This window comes from Nicotiana sylvestris, chromosome 7, assembly GCF_000393655.2.
Source record: "Nicotiana sylvestris chromosome 7, ASM39365v2, whole genome shotgun sequence".
Lineage (NCBI taxonomy): Eukaryota > Viridiplantae > Streptophyta > Magnoliopsida > Solanales > Solanaceae > Nicotiana > Nicotiana sylvestris.
In genome coordinates this window covers 58,241,152-58,265,077 of record NC_091063.1, presented here as the reverse complement: position 1 = coordinate 58,265,077, position 23,926 = coordinate 58,241,152, and the positions used below count along the sequence as shown (strand labels likewise).

The window sequence follows — 23,926 nt, the reverse complement described above, 5'->3', positions numbered from 1 at the left end:
TGATACCTTTTTGTTCAACACCAAGCTCCTTTAGCAATCCTTGAAGCCAAATTGCCTCCTTCACAGCCTCTGTAATAGCCATGTACTCTGCCTCTGTTGTAGACAAAGCAACTGTTGACTGCAAAGTAGACTTCCAACTAACTGGTGCTTTTGCAAAAGTAAACACATAACCAGTAGTTGATCTTCGTTTGTCCAGATCACCCGCAAAATCTGAGTCACAATATCCAACTACAGACTGATTGTATTCCTGCTCAAAAACTAACCCGATATCTACAGTATTATGAATATACCGTAGAATCCACTTCACAGCTTGCCAATGCTCCTTCCTGGATTGTGCATATATCTGCTAATAACTCCAACAACTTGTGAAATGTCAGGCCTTGTGCAAACCATTGCATACATCAAGCTACCAACAACATTTGCGTATGGTACCTTTGACATATACTCTCGTTCAGCTTCATCCATTGGCGACATAGTAGTACTTAGCTTAAAATGGGGAGCAAGTGGAGTACTAACTGGCTTAGTCTTGTCATCTATGCCAAAACGTTGTAGTACTCTCTTCAAATATTCTTTCTGAGATAAACAGAGTTTCTTTGAACGTCTATCTCTAATTATCTCCATGCCAAGAATTTTCTTTGCCTCACCCAGATCCTTCATCTCGAACTCCTTCTTCAGTTGATTCTTCAATTTATCAATTTCTTCCGAATTCTTGGAAGCTATCAACATATCATCAACGTATAGGAGAAGATATACAAAGGAACCATCTTTAAGCTTGCGCAAATACACACAATGATCGTATTTGCTTCTCTTGTACCCTTGCCGCAACATAAACTCGTCAAATCGCTTGTACCATTGTCTAGAAGATTGTTTCAATCCGTACAACGATTTTTCAAGTTTGCATACCATATTTTCTTTTCCAGCAACTTTGAATCCTTCTGGCTGAGTCATGTAGATTTCCTCCTCCAAGTTTCCATGTAAAAACGCAATTTTTACATCCATCTGAACTAGTTCCAAATCCAATTGTGCTACCAAAGCCAACATAATTCTAATGGAGGAATGTTTTACAACTGGAGAAAACACTTCATTGTAATCAATTCCCTCCTTTTGAGCATATCCTTTGGCCACCAATCTTGCTTTGTAGCGAACATCTACTTGGTTAGGAAATCCTTCCTTCTTTGCAAATACCCATTTGCACCCAATTGCTTTCTTTCCCTTCGGGAGATTGGCCAATCTCCATGTATGATTCTGATGAAGGGACTGTATTTCATCATTCATGGCAATCCTCCACTTATCTTCTTCTGAACTTTGGACAGCGTCTTTATAAGTAGTAGGAACATCATCAGCTACAATTGAGGTTGCACAAGCAACCGTCTCTATGAGACGAACAGGTTTCGTTATTGTTCTTTTTGGCCTGCTGGTTGCTATTGATTCAAGTTGTTGTTGAGGTTCCTGAGTTGGAATCTCCTCTACTGGCTCTCCTTCCAGAGGGTAATCTTCATTTGTTTCCTCCTCTGCTTCTTGTGTAGGAAAAATAAATTTTCCCTCAAACTCCACCTGCTTAGAAGCACCTTTATTTTGTTTGGTATCTTCTGTTACCTTATTTACCATAGCAGATTCATCAAAGGTAACATCCCTGCTGAATATTACTTTCTTTGTCATAGGACACCATAAGCGATATCCTTTGACTCCAGAAGTAATTCCCATAAAAATAGCCTTCTTTGCCCTTGGATCCAATTTTGACTCCGTCACATGATAATATGCAGTTGAGCCAAACACGTGCAAAGAGTTATAATCTACAGCAGGTTTTCCATACCATTTTTCAAATGGTGTCTTGCCATCAATAGCAGCAGATGGTAGACGATTAATGAGGTGGCATGCATATGTAATTGCCTCAGCCCAAAATTCTTTGCCCAAGCCAGCATTGGACAACATACACCGTACCTTCTCCAGCAAGGTCCGGTTCATACGTTCTGCCACTCCATTTTGTTGTGGTGTATGTCTAACAGTGAAGTGTCGGACGATGCCATCATTTTCACAGACCTTATTGAAATGATCATTTTTGTATTCACCTCCATTGTCTGTGCGAATACACTTGATCCTCTTGCCTGTTTGATTCTCCACCATCGTCTTCCATTTGAGAAAAATTCCCAACACTTCATCTTTGCTCTTCATTGTATACACCCATACTCTTCGGGAAAAATCATCAACAAAGGTTACAAAATAGTGCTTCCCACCCAATGAAGGTGTTTTGGAAGGACCCCAAACATCTGAGTGTACATAATCCAAAATGCCTTTAGTATTATGGATCGCTGTACCAAATTTAACCCTTGTCTGTTTCCCTTTAACACAATGCTCACAAAACTCCAAGTTGCAAGCCTTTACTCCTTTTAACAATCCTTGATCTGATAGAGTTTTCAAGGATTTTCCTCCAGCATGTCCCAAGCGCATGTGCCATAGCTTGGTTGCTTCTGCTTCTTTGTCATCACTGGATGTCACTGTCGCTGTCCCAATAACTGTACTGCCACGATAGCGGTACATATTATTATTCTTCCGATTAGCCTTCATTACCACTAGTGCACCGGAGCATACTCTCATCACTCCATTTTCTGCAATGATTTTGAACCCTTTTGATTCTAGGGCTCCCACAGAGATGAGATTCTTCTTCAAATCCGGTACATATCGAACATCTGTCAATGTTCTGATCATTCCATCATGGTTCCTTAATCGTATTGAACCAATGCCATATGAGGTAAGAGGGCTGTTATCCGCTGTGTGGACGACTCCATATTCTCCTTCTTGAAATTCCACGAACCAGTCCCTGTTGGGACACATATGATAGCTACAAGCCGAGTCCATCAACCATATGTCTGATGATGTTGATGACTCTGTTGTAACTAATGAGAAGTCTGAATCATCACAATCAACTACATTTGAATCCATAATGGCCTTTCCATTATTATATTTGGCCTTATTCTTCAACTTCGGACAGTCTTTCTTCCAGTGCCCTTTTTCTCGACAAAAGGCACATTCATCTTTGCTGGGTCTGGATCTTGACTTGGATCTTCCCTTCTTTGTCCTCGTTTGATTTTGAGGACGACCCCTCACAAACAGTGCTTCTCCTTCTCCGCCCTTCTGTTTTTCTCGCTTTCTTTGTTCATAGCTGTACAAAGCCGAACAAACTTCTCTGAGAGAAATTTCGTCATTTCCATGGAGTAGAGTAGTTTCAAGGTGCTCGTACTCATCAGGAAGTGACGCCAACAACATTAAGGTCAAGTCACCATCATCATAAGTTGTATCCATATTTTGCAAATCTGTGACCAACTTATTGAAACTGGTGATATGTTCATTCATCGTGGTACCAGGAACATAGGTGAAGTGAAACAGTCTCTTCTTCATGTACAATTTATTTTGACTGTTTTTCTTCAAAAATTTATCCTCCAGTGCTTTCCATAATTTACTTGCAGAAGTTTCCTTTGTGTATGGATATTTCTGCTCTCTAGCAAGGTAGGATCGAATGGTACCGCAAGCAACACGGTTGATAATTCTCCAATCTTCTTCTCCAATAACATCTGGTTTCTTTTCTTCAATGGCCAGATCTAGCCCTTGTTGAAAAAGGACATCTAGAACCTCGCCTTGCCACATCCCAAAATGTCCGGACCCGTCAAATATTTCTACCGCAAATTTCGCATTTGACACAATTCTTGTCATAAGCGAAGATGCCAATGATGACGTATTGTTGACACTTGATGTAGATTCTTCTTGTTTATTGTCTCCCATCTTTGACACAAATATTATTTAATAGCTGACGACACAAATCAAGATTATTTCCTTTCTGGTGTGGAAGATCAGACTAAGCTGCAACCACAGAGCATACTCAGACAGAACCTTGACTCAGTTACCAAGATAAATCTTTTCTGATGTGGAAGATCAGACTATGCTGCAACCACAGAGCATACTTAGACAGTACCTTGGCTCTGATACCAATTGTTGCGGAAGCCAAATGTATATAGTGTGAATAAGTCACAACTACTATACCAAAAATTATGACAGCCACCAAATAATAAATAAGACAATAAAGCAACAATAAAGGAAACACCAGAATTTACGAGGTTCGGCTAATTTTGCCTACTCCTCGGACACAACCAAATATTTTATTCCACTCCAAAAATACAAGTGAAATAATACTAGAGAGAGAAGATACAAATGCCTTAAACAGATGAGAAGGCAAATGAGAGGTGTGTTTCAATCCTAAACATTAGGCCTTCTTTTATAGGGGGAAAATCCCCCCAAACTTAACTCCCAACCGATGTGGGACTTTAGCATTTTGCCAAACTTCAACAAACATCACATACTGACCGCAACTCCAAGTCTTGACGTGCATCTTAGATTGCATAGTTGTTGATGCTCAATTACACTGTTTTTTTTTCTTTTTCCTCTATAGATAGCTCAAGGCAGAATGCGGAGTGAAGAGATAAACCTCATCATAACCCTTCCTACAGGACAAGATAAAAGAGAATCAAGTTCCTGAAATCAATGTGTTAATTTTACCAACCTGAAATTGCTGCCGGACTTACCCTGCCTTCCCACCATAAGTGGGACTGTAATTGTAGATGAGATTATCAAGCACTTTGCGAGCTACTGGCTTGTTAGTAGACTTTCTAGCTTCGCTGCAATTTAAAATATACAAATAAAACTTACAAACCTAGAAGCACAACAGCAAAATATTTTTTTTTTTAAAAAAAAAGGACGGGGTAATAGAGGTTCAGGTATAACTTGACTCAATTCCGGCTCCGGACAGGGCAAGAAATAATTAGGAAAAGATAGGTATGTTTGGCTAGGTGCAAATATGAAGTAGGATGACAAGAGGATGAAAGTGCTTATGCCTATCATACTCTTAATCACAATATGCAGAAGTTAAACAGTTACAGTTGACGAGTAAGAACAATTTGTAAAAAGCAGGCCCCTCAATTAGTTCATACTACTTGTGCATCTGTATGTTTATATCCAAGACAACTGTAGCCTTAAAATCTGTTTTTGCCAACTTATGAGCAATACAAATGAATCCAGTGCCATAGTGGATGCGCTCAACCTATAACTACCTATTAGGAAAGCATTAGTTCTCTTCAATATCTCATCTTAGAAATTAGGATAATCAGATAATTGATAACCAGAAAGCATTTCTCGTCCCTGATAGTATGCCTGGATCTGAACCAATCACCAAGATTCCCCACCCCATCCCACACCTCCGAATCATCCTCGGCAGACAGGAAAGGTAAGAAGGGTCTATACCTGATAAAATAGTTGGCAACATGTGTAGTAACTTGAACTGCATCCTCAGAATGTGGAATCCTTAATGATCCCCATTCGAAAACATTTTTCTGTAGTAACATAACCAGCTAAAAGCATTTAAATTTGGAATTTCAGGTAAAAGAATTGTGTCAAGATAAAAGGTCGAGTTTTTGCATTAAGATGAGCTATTATCTCCGAGGAAAATTTCAAAGGGCATTAATATATTGTATTAACTCTCCTTGTTTTAATATAAGCCCATAATTAATATCTTTATTCCAATGAAAACATGAAAACAAGATGAGTGTGTATAAAGGTCTGTCAGAACCTTTTTCATGAACCTACCAATAACCTTTGTGCATTACCCACTAAAACGTAATCTGTAACGTAATTTAAGAACACCAAAGCCACTCAAAGAATGAAACAAGCTAGGAAAACATTACACTATGCTATCTCACGTTGTTATATCTAACAACTATTAAGTTACTGCATACTTCACATATTAATTGTAAATCTGAAGTCAGACGCCAAAGATGGTACCTCTGGGTGTCATTGAAAACCAGCTATAGGATAACGTTTAGCTTGAATAGTAGAGACATAGACCTGAATCAGATAATTAATTAATCAAAACAAATCAGTTCAAAAAGAATATCTACTAGATATCTTATCAATCGGAAACATTCACCAGAAATATCCCAACAGAGAAAAGTGGTAGAATTCAACATGGACCTTGTTGTTTTCATCCGTACTAGTTGTCAAGACCCTGAAAAAGCCACTCAAGTATTTATTCGCCAGAAATCTTTCTGGTGATATACCAAACTGCAGCATTAATAAGGAAACACACAATTAATCAGCCGTATCACTGCATACCTAAAGCGCCCAATAAGGCCTGAAGCAAAAACAGATAAAACGAGAACTCAAAGACGAGGAATATCTAGCCTGCTTGTATTCTAAGATTAGCATGACTCATTCACCTAAAGAAGTGTAACGACCCAGCCAGTCATTTTGAGTGTTGTAACCCAGTTCCCCCATTTACTGCTTATTCTATGCTCAATTTTTGTTATGTGACTTGCCAGGATAGTTGGTTTGGTTCCGGGGATGTTTCGGAATGAATCGAGACACTTAGTCCCAAGGTTGGAAGCTTAAGTTGAAAGAGTTGACCGGATATTGACTTATATGTAAATGGCTCCGAAATGGAGTTTTGATGGTTCTGATAGCTCCGCATGGTGATTTTGACTTAGGAGTGTGTCCGAATATTGATTTGGAGGTACGTAGATTTTGGCTTGAAATGACGAAAATTGAAAAATTAGGAGTTTGGAAAGTTAGAGAAGTTTGACCGACAGTTGACTTTGTGGTTACCATGCTTGGATTTTGCTTCCGGAAGTTGTAATAGGTCCGTTGTGTTATTTATGACTTGTGTGCAAAATTTGAGGCCAATCGGAGTTGATTTGATAGGTTTTGGCATCGAATATAGAAGTTGGAAGTTCATTAGTTTCAATAGGCTCGAATTGGGGTGCGATTCGTGTTTTTGATGTTAATTGATGTGATTTGAGACCTCGACTAGGCTCGTGTTGTGTGTTAGGACTTGTTGGTATATTTGGTTGAGGTCTCGAGGGCTTCAGGTTTGATTCGGATTGAATTCGGGTTGAGAATTGGACTTAAGAAAATGCTGGTGCTTCAGCTCTGGTGAAATCGCACCTGCGAGGGATTTCCCCAGGTGCGAGCTCGCATAAGCGAGCAGGGGGTCACAGGTACGGGCTTGAAGGGGGTTGGCCAGTGGTCGCAGGTACGAGGGATCTTCCGTATCTGCGAGCCTGCAGATGCGGAGATGGGTAAGTGAGGCTGGCTTCGCAAAAGCGGACGCCTGGGCGCAGAAGCGCTTCCGCAGGTGTAGATCTTGGAGCGCAGGTGCGAAGCTTGGGGAACTTAGTGAGATCCGCAGGTGCAGAGTTTTTTCCGCAGAAGCAGTTCCGCAAATGTGGAGTTTTGGGCCGCAGAAGCGAAGGCCTGGGCAATGTTTAAATTTGAAGGGGTTCCAAGGTTTTAATCATTTTTGGACTTTGTAAGCTCGGATTAAGGCGATGTTTGAGAGGGATTTCGAGTGATTTCTTGATGTAAGTCACTTTTGATCATTTTTATTCAATAATATTGATTACACATTGAATGCTCCACCTAGTTTATGTGCTTTTAAGGTGTAATTTTGGGAGTTTTTGGCTAGGGATTGGAGAGTAAAATTTGGAGATTTGAGTAACGATTAGGTGTCGGAATTTGGTAAATTTGGTATCATTGGACTCATGGTTGAATGAGTGTTCGGATTTTGTAACTTTTGTTGGATTTTGAGACGTGGGCCCGGGGTTGACTTTTTAGTTGACTTTTTGACTTTTGATTAATAACTTAGCATTTTCATATGGAATTGATTCCTATAGCTTGTGTTGATTGTATCGAGTTGTTTGTGGCTAGATTCGAGGCGTTCGGAGGCTGATTCGCGAGGCAAAGGCTTGCTAGCGGGGTGATTCTATTTGCTTGAGATAAGTATCTTATTTAAACTCGGTTGAGGCACTAGTTGCCTGAATTGTTGTGATAGCTATGTGCTATTGGGTGTGCACATGCGTGGGATGAACCCATGTACGGGCACCGGGATCATATATTTATGCGGGTTGTGCTCAGGCTCTTATAAGCCTAGAATTGACTGTTAAACTTTAAGCTATGATATCTCTCATGTTGTAACAGTTTGTGTGATCTATTAGGGCCATGCTGAGGCTACATAGAGGTTTAATCCCTGAACGAACTTGATAAATGCTTTTCAGAGATGAAATTGCCGATTTGAGCTACAATAGCACACTTTGCACATGCCTACATCATTTATACCAGTCAGGAGCATGGGAATCTTATTTCATTCATCATATACATGTATACTTGTTTAACTGCTCATGTATGGTATATTTGGACTGGAGGCCTGAGACTATGTCGGGCGGATTATGTTATTGGCACGTGAGTTGTCCGTGCGGATCCATATATTGATATTATTTTCACGTGAGTTGTCCGTGTGGATCCATATATTGATATTATTCACACGTGACTTGTCCATGCATGTTCTATTATTAGCACGTGTTTGTCCGTGCAGCGTGTGGATATAGATCCATCCCCTTAGAGTCACTCTCTCATGTTCTCTCTTGATGGTGTATATGGGGTTATTGAGAATACTGATCAGTGGTTTGGAACCGATATGGAAAGTTGAGAGAATCCGGCCAGTGTTGTGTCGAATTTGCATTTCCTTGTTCGTTTATCTGATTTAATTGTTTTCCTCCTCTACATGCCATGATATTGTCTGAGCAGGGTATTTGAGAAAATGTACACATGCACACACGGATATTCTTCTCATGAAACTTGATGAGTTAGCTTTAAATACTATTTTGTGCCGGTTTAAAAGACGGAACTACATCGGAATAACTAGTATCATTAATAATTCAAGCTTCTCTTACCTTGCCTTATTTATTTACGATACTTATTGAGTTGGTTGTACTCATACTGCATTCTGCATTTTGTGTGCAGATCCAGGTGCTTCCGATCATGGAGGTTGCTAGTGGTGGAACTTGTTCAGTTCGGAGACTATTGAGCTAGCTGCCTTGGCGCCCGCAGAACTTGACTCTCCTCCTTTCTCTTTTAGTTTCATTTATACTGCTCTACTTTCCTAGACAGTGTTTTTCTGCAGTCAGACCATTGATATTGTGTAGATGCTCATGTACTCAGTGACACCCGGATTTTGGGGGGCAAATTTTGTATTGAGTTGCGATGTTTTTCTTCCAGTTATTATGAGATTTTATTTACTTAAACCTATTTCAGCATGTTTTAAATTAAAGACGCCTGTATTTGTGAGTTGTCGGCTTGCCTAGTATCGCAATAGGCGCCATCACGGCATGTGTGTTTTTGGGTCGTGACAAGAAGTTTGTCTCTCCTGCGTTAAATCTTCAAACGAAGTTGACGCGACAATCACTGATCTCTAAGTGACAGTCTATGAGTTATGCAAATGTTTATGGAGGAACATGAATTCCTTGCTAAGACAAGCTGAAATAGAACTGCAGATACAGCAGTGTGAATGAATCTAACAAGTAATGTAAGAGATATGGAAGTAACCCCATAGCAGGTGACTCAATGATCAAATGCCTGAATTAATGTTGGATGAAACTAGCATAAGAATCTTAACATTCTAAAACCCAAAACTGATATACAAGCCTTACTAGATGTAATATGCTAAAAGATTTAGGACATAATTCAAGAGTAATACTATTGAGCAATTACAATCTTCACTAGACAAAATAAAACATGTAGTAAATCTTGTAAAATCACAAGTAAGTGTCACACAAGGACAAGAAAAAACCTAATTTGTAAAACTCACATGATGATTTTGCATCACAAAGCAATCTATACTCATCTTCTTTAGCAACACGGGGGGAATCTGCAGGAAAGTTGATAGCCAGTTGTATATCAGTAAAATAAGAATTATTACTGAAACCTGACCCCTTCACAAGCACAACCACTGTACTTTCACATAGCTCTCAAGAAAGTACAATGAAGAGTTTACATGAATGAGAGTATACATTCTCTTTGATATGCAAATGCGGGTCATAAGTGCTCATTCAATATAGAGTTGAGCATCAACAGGCTTTTAAAATGCATGAAGTGAATAGTAGACAATCCTTCCTCCAATATGCCATCATCATAAGCACAATTCTGCTCATCACCACCACCAGTTCCTTTGTTTCCCCTTTTAAATCAGTCCTTCAACCACCGTTTTCTGTTCTTCTTCGAGATGAACATTTTACACATAGCAAGGCCAAGATATTTAAGTAACAGTTCTTACAGATCACATTAAATGCCAGGTTTTGTTCTTCCCAAATAATATTAAACTCTCCTTTCATGCGAAAATTACCTATTATGGTACAGTTTGAATGCAATGGGAGCCTTACATTCAAAGCCGATCAGGCAAGCCTCTTTAATGTTTTTCTATCAATGAAAAGCTTGAATTTACCATTATGACCCAACTATCTGTTATATTTATCTTTTAAAGCCCTTCGAATAGGGTAATCTGGCATTTTTCCCAAGTGAAATGAAATGGAGAAGCAAAGCAGAAAAGAGAAAATTGGAAGAGAGAGAACAAAAAGAAGATGAAGTCATAAAGAGGCAAACAAACATATACCTTCCAAATACTGTTCCTTCAATATCCACATTTTCCACAAACTGTACTGTAGATGCTTGACTCGCTGCACTGAATTCCTCGAGGATATTGTTGTCCTATTATTAGACAAAGAAATGTCTTGAAATCAACCCATGGAAACAACTGAACTCAAGTCTTAAAAATGTAAAAATCTGATAATCGTATAGGAGAAAGTTTGGGTCACATAGAGGTGCGCAAGTTGTTTCCCTATACTGTCTAAGAGGCGGGATTGTGTCCCTGACATATTCTGTTTGGTTTGTAGTTGGTTTTCTGGAAAAACCCTACCTTGACGTGTCAAATATTTCGCAATATTTTAGATATAATACACAGATGTGTGAGTAATATGCAGGCATCAAAGTATACTAAGGTACAACTCAGAACGCGAAATTAGGTATATATGAAAGAAAAAAATCTACAACTGGAAGCACCAGAAAAAGATAGGGAAAATTCTAACTGGCAGCAATATACAACTCATATTCTTTATTGCCTCTTATTCCAAAGAGTTTCTAACTTTTACTGCATCTATACTCGTATAATCTTTAATCAGATGCTATACAATGTCATACATGGAATGCGCTCTCATACATGCACTTAGACAATGAGTATGCTAAGCATACATTCAGGAGTAATTGACTATCGGGAGATTCTGAGAACTGAATATAATATTACAAGCTCGCATTTTATGCATAAAAAATTATAATGGAACACTTTCTGACTTCCCACAGAAATCTTTAATTACTGTTTGTTTGTTTGATAGTATTGTATCAAGTGTCTATGCAAGTTTGTCCTGAAAGCGGAAAAACTGCTGTGAAACCCTTTACAATATATTATATTAAATAGTACCGACTTTTCAAAGTGTAAATTCTCAATAAAGGTAAATGGAACATCTATGTTCTCCGATACACTTTACCTTGGTGATGATCATTGTTAAAAGTTCATATCCCAAGCAGATTGCAAGTATAGGGAAATGCTCGCCAGCATCATTCTTCTCCAAAGCTTTCTGCGAGTATCATTGAAGCATTTAAAATCATTATAATGATTTTCATTAAAGAACATCTTTACTAATATCCTGTATTCGAATTAAAAGACTAGGAAATTTCATTATGTCAAACTTTTTGGTCACAGATTCCAATCCAAATGCAGAGTATTTCCACTTAATAAATATTGCAGCAATAGGAGCATGATAGCATGAGTCTATGTAGGTACAAGCAGAGTAGATAATCACCTGGAAAATTCCTTTAATAACATCAAAATATAGACCGTCCTTGGCCCACCCACCAGTGAAGATAATGCCATTAACAAGATTAAGTTTCTGCAAAGAGAAATTGAATAAGCAAATCTCAAACTGCAATTGATAGGGACGATCCTATGGAAGATAACATCTACTGCTTTTAACATTTCAACACTTCAAAAGACGAGAGAAATGAAAAAGGAATAGTAATTGATACTTGCTTGATTGAGAATTTCAGGAGGCTCTGTGTATATGAGAGGAATGACTCTAGCACCAGACATTTCAGCAAACTTAACATAGGAAGCAGCAATGCAGGAAATATTAGTAGCGTTGCTAAGGCGGCAGGAGGCGCCATCGCCGGGATGACTAACAATTCCGATAGCCGGCCGGTAATTAAGTGTTGGGTCAGGAGCTGGACAGCTCGACGGGAGAGTCTGCTGGGAGTCAAAGTGTTGACTTCCTGCAGTAGCAGAAGTAGCAATCCCGAAGACAACAAGAAGAAATGAAATCAAAACTTTTTTCCTCATTTAATGTAATCAAGACTGTGTTTCGCTAAGTTTATATGCTGGTCAAACTGGCTTATAAGTATTTTTTGGCTTATCTACACATTTGGTAAAATTAAAAATGCTTATAAGTTAAGTGCTTATAAGCCAAAAGCCATAAGTTGGTCTCCCCCAACTTATCAAATTTCAGCTTATAAGCACTTTAGGTTTGACCAAAATATTTATTATTCTATCCTTAAAATACTTTTTTTAGAACAAAACTCTTCGTCTACCTAGTTTTTCGGCCGCTTATTATTAATTTCAGCATTTTTATCCAAACACGTAACTGTTTATTTTTTAAATCAATTTCAGCACTTAAAAGTGTTTTTCAGCACCTAATGCTTATCAGCTAAGCCAAACGGGCTCTAAATACGAGGGAAACAAGTACAATGTAGCAAGGTGGGAGTAACGCAAAATCTAAGTTCTGAAATTATTATAGATGAGAATTAATGCATTTTATTTTGTTTTAGTTTGGAACCAATCGTGGATTATTTGTTAATCCCGAGAAAAGAAAATAAGAAGAAAAGGGGAAAATAACAAAAATATGATATGATAATTTTTTGACACCGGCAATAGAAGTTTTGGGAAAATATCCCGGCGACAGATTTTAAAGCATGCTTGCCAGAATTTCAGCAAATTATGACAAGTTTTTGATGATCACCGAAATTTTCAATTGCAATGCTAAAAATTCAACCCCGACGGATTACCATAATTTTGTAGCATTGTGGCTGAGCTTCTAGTGCTTTAAAATTATGACAATTGGCAGAATCACTTTCAAATTCTGACTAACATGTGTTCAAATTCAGCCGAGGGTCTATCGAAACAGCCTCTTTGTCCTATCGGGTAGGGATAAAGTTTGCGTGCACATTATCCTCACCAGACCCCACTTTATATAATTTTACTGGGTAATTGTTATTGTTGTTTATGTTTCAAAATTCTGGCTAAAGGCTATTTTTCAGGACTTTTCTTATTGGGGTCAAAATTTAAAGGGAAATTTTCGTTTCTATACCATATATGAAACTATATTATCAAATATGTTTATAGTTTGCATATTACCCGCCATGCTAATAGTATTTCTACAAAATATAGACAATTCATTAAATAGGGAATCATTGTAGCTGTAGGCTTCCTTATTTAAGCGCGCTAATATTGGGGAATTAAATATTCTTACATATACAACGCAAATCACACATTAATATTATCGGCTATTTCGATTCAAAATTTAGCGACTCTGTTTTTGCGATACACTGCGTTTCAACATTTTTTCTGATTTCACAAATCAAAAAAGACTAAATCTTCTATAATTCTTCTGCAACAAACGCAATTATGTCCAAAATCCAAATTATGCTACAACTGGATGGGAATTGGGATATCTATGAGAGATTTAGAGAATTTCAGGTCGATGACATTGTAGTCGATGAGGATGCGAGCTATAGTCTATTGATTTCTACAATAGCACGTCAATTAATGATCGATACATCCGAAAGAATTATAGAAATCAAATACAAAGCAAAGGAAAAGAGAGCAGCAATTCCACCATTGACACCCATCAAAAACCTTGAAAATTTGAATTCAAATTTGGGTTTTCAAAAATCATTATTTTTCTACAATTTCTGCAATATAATGTATGTCATGTCTTCTTCTTCTTCTTCTTCTTCTTCTTCTTCTTCGAGTTTCAATCTGAAATTTAGCCAAAACCAAGTCTAATCTTCACCAAAATCCCTCAAAATTGAGATATAAACTCCAAACCATATTCCCAATTATTTTCAACAATACTCAATCCAAACAAAATGATTTTTGAAAATCCAAATTCGAATTCAAAGCTTCAAAGCTTTTTAATGGTTGTTAATGGTGGATGGGTTGCAAATTTTCGCTAGTTTTAGAAGAGGAATAGTGGATGATTGAAGAGGAAATCGTGGAGTGTGGTTTGATACGTGAGTGAGGTTGTGAGATTTGGAGAGAGAAACTTGGGGGAGTGGGAATATACGGTTGAGTAAAATTAGGAGACTAATTAATACTATTAAAATCCTAAAATGATACATAAATAGTAATTAGGTATATAGAAGGTAATTATATTAAAAGTTAAGCATGAAGGGTAATATAGTTTATTATATGACATAAGAATGTAAAAATTTCAAATTTAAATGGTGATACTAAATAAGTCCATCCAATGTAATTATGAAGAAGAAGAAGGGAGATATTTAAGGTAAGGCCCATGGTTGGAGCCCATGAAAGAAGCCCATTAGTGGACTACCATGCAAACCAAGAATCTAATTTTTTCATACCTATACAAAATTAGAAACTTTATTATAAAAAATGTTTATATTTACATAATTACCCTACCTACTTATGTTTAGTCTACAAAATATATACAATCCACCTTAAAAAGCTCCCAAATTCATTATTTGTGCTTTTGATCAAGGAATTTAGTTACATCTTTTTTCTTTTTTCTCTATCTCTCCCCTCTTCTCTCCAAATTAATATATTTAGGGATTTAGATTTAGTAATACGCCATTCTATATGTATACTAGTTTTTCGACACGTGCGCTGCACGTGTATGTCGAGTCATGTAATAACAGTTTCATAAAATAATATCAATATTATTAAGACAAAGCTTTGAGTAAATAATTATACATTATGGAATAAAGTGCAAGGTTAATTATCAATATGAATCACTGTACAATGACTTACTTGTCGAGGTCAAGATGATTGAATATAAGTGATTATTATTTTTTTTAAAATACTATTTTTACGATAGTAATTTCCCCATATGGTGCAGATAGTTAAATAAAAATTATATCCTCAAACACAGTGTCCACTAAAAAAATTAATGTTCCACTATAAATTTCTTCTAACACAAAAAAATCAATCCAATAAAAAAAAGTCTAGAAGTTAGAATAGAAGATCGAAGGAAAAATGAACGTCCAATCTTAGTGCGAATAAAGAAGATTTTGGCAGAATATATGTTCAAAAGAATGGCTCTCTCACTGTTGGCATAATAGAGGGAAAAGCCTTAATATAGAAGCGTCTTTTGATTTTAAAGGCAGCCAACCGTTGCAAATTCAAAAGATTAAATTACAAATAGAAGCATTGCAATCCTTGGAAAAGATACCTTCTTTTTAAGTACTTTTATCATAAGTAATTAATATTTATAAAAATTATTATATATATAAAAGTCACCTACTTATTATTTTATTTAACAATAATTAATATACTGGCTCAAAATAAAGGAAGGACAATATTGAGTATTTGTATAATACATAACTAAAGTTAGCTAACCAAGCCTTGAAACTTTGAAAGCAGTCAATATGGACTTTCACTATATCATGTTGTAGAAAGTACTTTAGAATCCACCATTAGATTAATTGAAAGCGGCCTCTTCACTTTCTTATATATGTATAGAGAAGATAATCTCATCCAGAGAGCTATATAACCGCTCTATTATTCCACTTTAAGCTAGATTCAAAAAACTTTAATGCCATCAATAAATTTTCAATACGAGGAACCTATTTGAGATTTTTCATTAACTTTGTTGTACTTCTATTTTTTCAAAATAATATTAGTCATTAATTTCAATATTAATTTTTAATCATTAGCCTTATATCCCAGTACTTAAAATATTTTAAGTGCCATATTCATGGGCTAATTCATATTGTTGACTATTATAATGCCCAAAGCATTAATACTTTATGCCCAAATTAAAGTATTTTTATCTCAAATTGTTATAACATCAAGTATATATTTAATCCACACAAATAAAATACCTCATATTTATTACTTTTATATCTCAAGATAATTATCAAGCATTATTACACATTTAATTCATGTCTTACAACCTTGAAAATCATCTTTCACATATTTTTATACCTGGCACAAAATTATATATTAATAAATTAATTTTATTTGGTAAAAGAAATAATTACTATAATAACCTTAGTTATTCCTAACCATAACATACATGCAAGACATAATTAAAATAATTATGAAATCATGACCATTATCCGATCATTTAATATTGAATTTTATAAATCAGAGATGGTTAAAGAACGTAGAACCTGAGTTTAGCACTTTCTTCTTCTTAATCCGTTGCTTTGGTGCAGTTAGTCATGTCGTTAACTGATAAACCGATGAAAAAATTTGAGAACCAAAAAGTTCATCCACTTTATTGTTTATTGTATTTTGTCCTTAAAAGAATTGTCCAAATGTGTAGACAATCCATATAAACCTAGTGCATCTATCTTTTAGTGGTTACTCTAATTAACACATACTCTTGTGAATACTTCAGAAAAGATCCAATCCAAAATGTATGCAAATTATGTTTACATAATCCAATTCCTTATAATGCAATTAAAACTTGATAATAGAAATTCAAGCATAATGCAATTGGATATTTGGGAATAGAATAATCAAACTAAATTTTGAATTAACTCTAAAATATTTTTAAGTATTTGGATCTTTGTGAAAAGTTTTGATAAATGCGTTTAAGAAAGATATTATTAAAAGAAGAGATACTGTTTTTAATAATTATTGATACATTGATCAGACAAGAAGTAATATTATTTGTCATTTATTATTAAAAATAAAAAAGCATCCGAATGAAAAGGAATTCTTACAGGAACTTCTTGAAAGGTAAGAGCATCATCTCTCCACAAATATTGGTTGCTACTTAAAACATTTAGAAAGCTTTTGAAGAAAAACAATATAAATACACATAATTTTTTTTACTAAACGCAGTGGTTTGCTTTTTCACTAAAGTAACGAACGAATAGAATTCAAATTGGATATTTAGTTGCATATTAAAAGGACATAACCTTTCATAAAAGACACTTAAAATTAAATTAGCTTTTATTCTAATAAATATTAAATTTTAAGAAGGGTATTATAATAATTTAACTTTTTAGTTTAGGGCTTCCCACTTTTATAATAATCATGTATCATGTATAGAAGTACATAAGGATCGAAGGACAGCAGCTGGCAAACTTCAAACTTGGACAAACTTTTTCTTTCTTATAATCATTAATAATTGACAGTTTAACGCAAACTAAAGATCTTAGATGTATTTGTAGATCGTGCCATCAGTACTACTGCTCAACATTGCAGATAAGAGTATCGCATATATTTGTGATGTCTGCATGAACAACGACAATTGGCTTTACTACTGCGTTGGTTGTGATTTTGCATCTCATTTGCACTGTGCAATTAGTCCTGAAGTTGGTGTTTTCCCGAGACAGCAGCGTCCAATTCCAAATCAAAATCCGAACACAAATCCAAATCAAACACTGGAGATGATAAATTACTTGGAGTTTTCTCAAATGCCTCCACTGTTAGTGATTTTGAGACTAAGGAGATCGAGCATGTAAATAGCTGATTTAACCAAATTCAACATATTGACACAAAATATAAATATACATATTGTTTACGTTATTACCCAGTTAAATACAATTACAATATTATACAACTTGAATACAATTTTTTTTCAAATTTTATATGATATGTCTTTTGTATATTTTGTATCTGATTTATATATAGTAAAAATAAATTTCATACAACTAATTATATATTATACAACTTATCTACAACATATCTACAACTTTCATACATTATTTCTACCTAGTTATATACAACTACAATATCATACCACGTAAATACAATTTTTATACAATATGCTTTAGTATATTTTGTATCTGATTTATACATAGTAAAAACAACTTTCATACAACTAATTATATATTATACAACTTATCTATAATTTATGTACAACTTTCATACAATATTTCTACCCAGTTATATACAACTACAATATCATACCACGTAAATACAATTTTTATACAAATATTGTTCAACTTTCATACAATATTTAAACAACAAAATAACAATTTTTCTACAATTTTATTATAAATGTACTACAATTTCGTAAGTATAATGTATGTCATGTCTTCTTCTTCTTCTTCTTCTTCTTCGAGTTTCAATCTGAAATTCAGCCAAAATCAAGTCTAATATTCACTAAAACACCCTTAAAATTGAGATATGAATTCCAAACCATATTCCCAATTGTTTGCAACAACACCCAATTCAAACAAATAATGGTTTTTGAAATCCCAAATTCGAATTCAAAGCTTCAAAGCTTTTTAATGACCGTCAATGGTGGAATTGCTGCTCTCTTTTCCTTTGCTTTACACTACTGGAATTAGGGATTGAGAGATAGAGAGAGACGCAGAGAGAATCCTCAATTGTTTGCAACAACACTCAATTCAAACAAATAATATTTTTTGAAAACCCAAATTCGAATTCGAAGCTTCAAAGTTTTTTAATGGTTGTCAATGGTGGAATTGCTGCTCTCTTTTCCTTTGCTGTACTTTACTGGACGGGATTGAGAGATAGAGAGACGTAGAGAGAGAAAGAGCGCAAGAGAGAGAGAGAGAGACAGAGAGAGAGAGAGAGCACATGAGGGAGAGAATAAGGATGAGAAATAATTGATTCCTAATATAAATGAATAACCATCTAATTCCTAAAGTGTATATAATTGGTAAATTTGTATATAGGAGGTAATTAAATTAAAATTTGAGTAAGGAAGGTAATAAAGTTTCCAATAATGTATAAGTATGTAAAAATCCCTATTGAATATGTTGTTGTTGTTGTTGTTAATATGAATTGCCAATTGCCATTAACTTTCTGCCTGCCTTGTTTCTCCTTTGAGGTTTGTGAATGTATGTTAATTGAATGGATAGAATTGAGTTTTGTTGACTGTTGAAATCTATCATGCAAAATTCTTTGGACAATGAGCAATCTTTGACAGGATTCAGGAGCAAACATTATCTTTGGCGAAGGCTATCGACATGAGGATTCATGTTTCCAGAAAGTTTAGTCACTCAATGTGTTCAAGCTTCCATTATGTTGGGCTTTCTAAACGTTATCTAGGTTAAAATAGCATGGGCTAGTCAGTTTTTGGACGGATTATTTAAAAATAGCCAACGTTTGCCAAGATTTTAAAAATAACCACTATTTTACTGCAACAAAGACCGGTCCAGCATAATATACTGGAATTTGGTGCACATGTGTATGAACTTCCAGCATATTATACTGGACCGGTATACTTTGCTGGCTCCAATATAATATACTGGAATTCCAGTATATTATGCTGGAGTATTTTCAGGATTTTGAACAGTATTTTCGTTCAGATTTATCTTTACATGAAAAGTGGCTAAATTTCATTAACTTTTGAAACTGTGGCTATTTTTGAATGACCACCTATAAATCTGGCTATTTTTGAATTTCTCCCGTTATCTAGCGTAAAAAGCGAGCAAAAATTATTTATAATCACTCGGTAAAAACTAATGGCAACTGGTCCATAAAGCATACAATTCATAGCCCAAAACCAATTATAAGGACTACCCAGTGAAACCTAAAAACCTAGCGAGAGACCCTTGCTCCTCAATGCAACCATAATAGCTTCTAGCCCAACCTTTGATAGTCACCTAACATTCTTTTACACTTAATATTAGTAGTCAAAAAATTTCAAATCCCACCAAATGACCCACAAAATCCTTCATACATAGTGAGATCCCCGTAAAAAAATCCACTCCTTCAACCCAAAAATTCCATTAAACCCAACCGTCTTCTCCATAACCCCCCAAACTTTCACAAAATTACAACCCCTTTTTTATTTTTTACAAAAAAACTTAAATTTTTAATTATCTAATCTAGAAAAATATAATATTGCATGAGCAAAAACACTCATGATATAAGAAGAAGAGGAAGATGGTGATGTATAGGTTTTACATGTACTATACACATTATACACTAGTATAAAGTGTATATACAATTTTTATAAATCATTGAACAGTATATATACTATTATACAAAATATATACAAAATTGTCATGACTCAGATTTTTCACCCTCGGGAATCGTGATGGCACCTACTCATGAAAGCTAAGCAAGCCAACTATTAGGGTTCTACACAGTAACAGTCAATCCCAAACAGTTATAAGTAGAAATTAAAGTTTAACAGATGATAAATGCGGAAGAGTTGTAACATAATCAAATAAACCAATACAAGTCTACCCACAGATCTGGTGTCGCAATTTCACGAACATCTACGAGTTACTATAAATACTAGCCCAAAAAGAAAGTACAACTGTTCTCGGAAAAGAAAAGAGACAACAGAAGGCTAAAACAGGGAAGGGGGACTTCAAGCTCTGCGGACGCTAGCAGATCTACCTTGGTCTCCCTGGATTGAAGGCAGCTACCTCAGCTACTCACCGGGTTCGGTATCGAAATATGCACAAAAGAGTGCAGAGTGTAGTATCAGTACAACCGACCCCATGTACTAAGTAAGTGTCGAGCCTAACCTCGGCGAAGTAGTAACGAGGCTAGGATACGACAGCTATATATACCTGTGTAGTTAAATCATATACAAAAGAATCATAATAACAGGAATCAATAGAATAAAGTGGGGAGGGGACGTGCTGCGGGGAATAACAGGTTATAACAATAAGCCAATAAAGAAGCATCAATAAAGAAGCATACTGAACATCATATCTATATCAACAACAATAATGAAACGGTATTACATGCATGACATCACCCTTCGTGCTTTTACTCTCGTCCTCACCATATGAAACAACAGAAATGACACGACATCACCCTTCGTGCATTACCTCACATAATCGTGGCACGACATCACCTTTCGTGTATTATTCCTCACAATATCGGCACGACATCACCCTTCGTGCATTAACTCTCAAATCATGGCACGACATCACCCTTCGTGCATTAACACTCATAATATCGGCACGACATCCCCTTCGTGCTTTACACTCTCTCACAATATCATGCACGACATCACCCTCCGTGCTTTATGCTCTTCCTCATCCAAACAATAGAAACAATATGTCTCGGCAAGGGAAACAACAATATCAGCAATAATGTCCCGGCAAGGGAATCAACAATATCAACAATAACATCCCGGCAAGGGATTCAGCTATAACCAATTTCGTTTCCAACAATTATTTTACAAGAATGAAACTCAACTTGTGCCAATTCTCAACACTAAACAATTGCCACAGAACTTTCATAAGCTTTGTTCAACATTAATAATCATCAAGTTGAGCATAATCGATACATATTAGAGTCACAAAATCATGATATAAGACTCACGGGCATGCTTGACACCAACGTATAGGTACTCGTCACCACACCTATACGCTGTACTCGATACAAACACATAGCAAATAGACCACAACTCTTATTCCCTCAAGCTAAGGTTAGACCAAACACTTACTTCGAATCCACGGACAAGATTAAGCCTCAACTACCGCTTTACCTCTCTGTTCCACTTCCAATTCGCTTGTATCTAGTCAAAATGTACTTAATAACATCAATAAGTGCTATACAAACCAATTCTAATGCATGAAAATAGGTTTCCCATTGTTTTTCCCAAAAAGTCAAAAATCGACTCCGGGCCCGCTTGGTCAAAACCCGAGGTTCGAACCAAAACCCGATCACCCATTCACTCACGAACTCAAATATGTAATTAGTTTTGAAATCGGACCTCAAATCGAGGTCCAAATCTTTAAAATTTGAAAATCCTATCTTCTACCCAAAACACCCAATTTCCAATGAAAAACCCTAGATTTTGAAGTGAAATCATGCAAAAAGATGTTATAGATTGAAGGAAATAGGTTAAAAATCATTTACCTATGATTTGGGAAGAACTCTCTTCAAGAAAATCGCCTATGGGATGTTTAGGTTTGAAAAAGTGTAAAAGTGAAGAAGAATCCCGTCAAAATCTCACTTAACAGGTCTTAGATATCGCAGTTACGACTAGGGGTTCGCAATTGCGAACCCTTTGGAATCCTGTCATCTTCGCAATTGCGAAGGAAAACGTCGCATTTGCGATGGGCTTCGCAATTCGCAGCCCAGTATTCGCATTTGAGAAAAGGGCATGCCCAGGCTTGGTTCGCATTTGCGACACTGGGGTCGCATTTCCGAAACCTGAGCACTTCGCATTTGCGAACACTGATCTCGCAATTGTGAGATCAGAGGCCTGTTACACAGCTGCAACATACCAACAATTTTCCTAAGTCCAAATTCACTCTGTGGCTTATCCAAAACTCACCCGAGCCCTCGGGGCTCCAAACCAAACATGCACGCAAGTCTAAAAATATCATACAAACTTGCTTGTGCGATCAAATTATCAAAATAACATCAATAATTACGAATTTAACCTCAAATTCATGAAATTACCCAAGAATATTGAAATTTCCATTTTCTCAACTATAGGTTCGATTTATACCAAACCAATTCCGATTCTTACCAAATTTCACAGATTCAACTTACTTATTATTTTAAACTTGTACCAGGCTCCGGAACCAAAATACGGGCCCGATACAACAACATCCTAGTATAATCCCACTAGTGGGGTCTGGGGAGAGTAATATGTACGCAGAACTAACCCCTACCCCGAGGGGCAGAGAGGCTATTTCTAGGAGACCCCCGGCTCAAGAAAGTGACAAGAGACGATATATTAGTAATAATCAATAGACTCATAATAAAATAACATAAATTTAAAAATAACAGCAATATAAGAAATATAGGAGTACGAAAAAGATGGAAGATATAATAATATCCAGCAGATAAAGCCCTACATCAGTAGCTGAGCAGTAGCATCCACGACTAACTCCTAACTGGCTAGTCTCACTTTAGTGTGCTGTAGAAATACTCACAACTTCCCCTTGCCTACAACCTTAATGCTCGACCTCCATAATTCCCTGTCAAGGGCCATGTCCTCAGTAATCCTAAGTCGCACCATGTCCTGCCTGATCACCTCTCCCCAATACTTCTTAGGTCTCCCTCTACCAATCCTCGTGCCCACCACAGCCAGTCGTTCACACCTCCTCACCGGTGCCTCAGTGCTCCTCCTCTGAATGTGCCCGAACCATCTGAGTATTGCTTCCCGCATCTTGTCCTCCATGGGGGCCACACCCACCTTCTCTCTACTATCTTCATTCCTAATCTTATCCATCCTTGTATGCCTGCACATCCAGCAGGAGTACAAGAAATATAGGAGTACAAAAAAAGATGGAAGATATAATAATATCCAGCAGATAAAGCCCTGCATCAGTAGCTGAGCAGTGGCATCCAAGACTAACTCCTAACTGACTAGTCTCACTTTAGTGTGCTGTAGAAATACTCAAAACTTCCCCCTAGCCTACAACCTTAATGCTCGATCTCCACAATTCCATGTCAAGGGCCATGTCCTCAGTAATCCTAAGTCGCACCATGTCCTGCCTGATCACCTCTCCCCAATACTTCTTAGGTCTCCCTCTACCTATCCTCGTGCCCACCACAGTCAGTCGTTCACACCTCCTCACCGGTGCCTCAGTGCTCCTCCTCTGAATGTGCCCGAACTATCTGAGTCTTGATTCCCGCATCTTGTCCTCCATAGGGGCCACGCCGACCTTCTCTCGAATATCTTCATTCCTAATCTTATCCATCCTTGTATGCCTGCACATCCACCTCAACATCCTCATCTCTACTACTTTCATCTTCTGGATGTGAGAGTTCTTAACCGGCCAACACTCGGTCCCATACAACATGGCAGGCCTAACCACTGCTCTATAAAACTTACCTTTTAGTAACGTTGGCACT

The 23,926-nt window shown here is 36.5% G+C and overlaps 1 pseudogene; it reads right to left on the bottom strand.

The window, feature by feature from the left end:
• Positions 1 to 3,873: 3,873 nt before the first annotated feature.
• Positions 3,874 to 12,259, bottom strand: LOC104234064 (gamma-glutamyl hydrolase 2-like; annotated as a pseudogene).
• Positions 12,260 to 23,926: the final 11,667 nt, after the last annotated feature.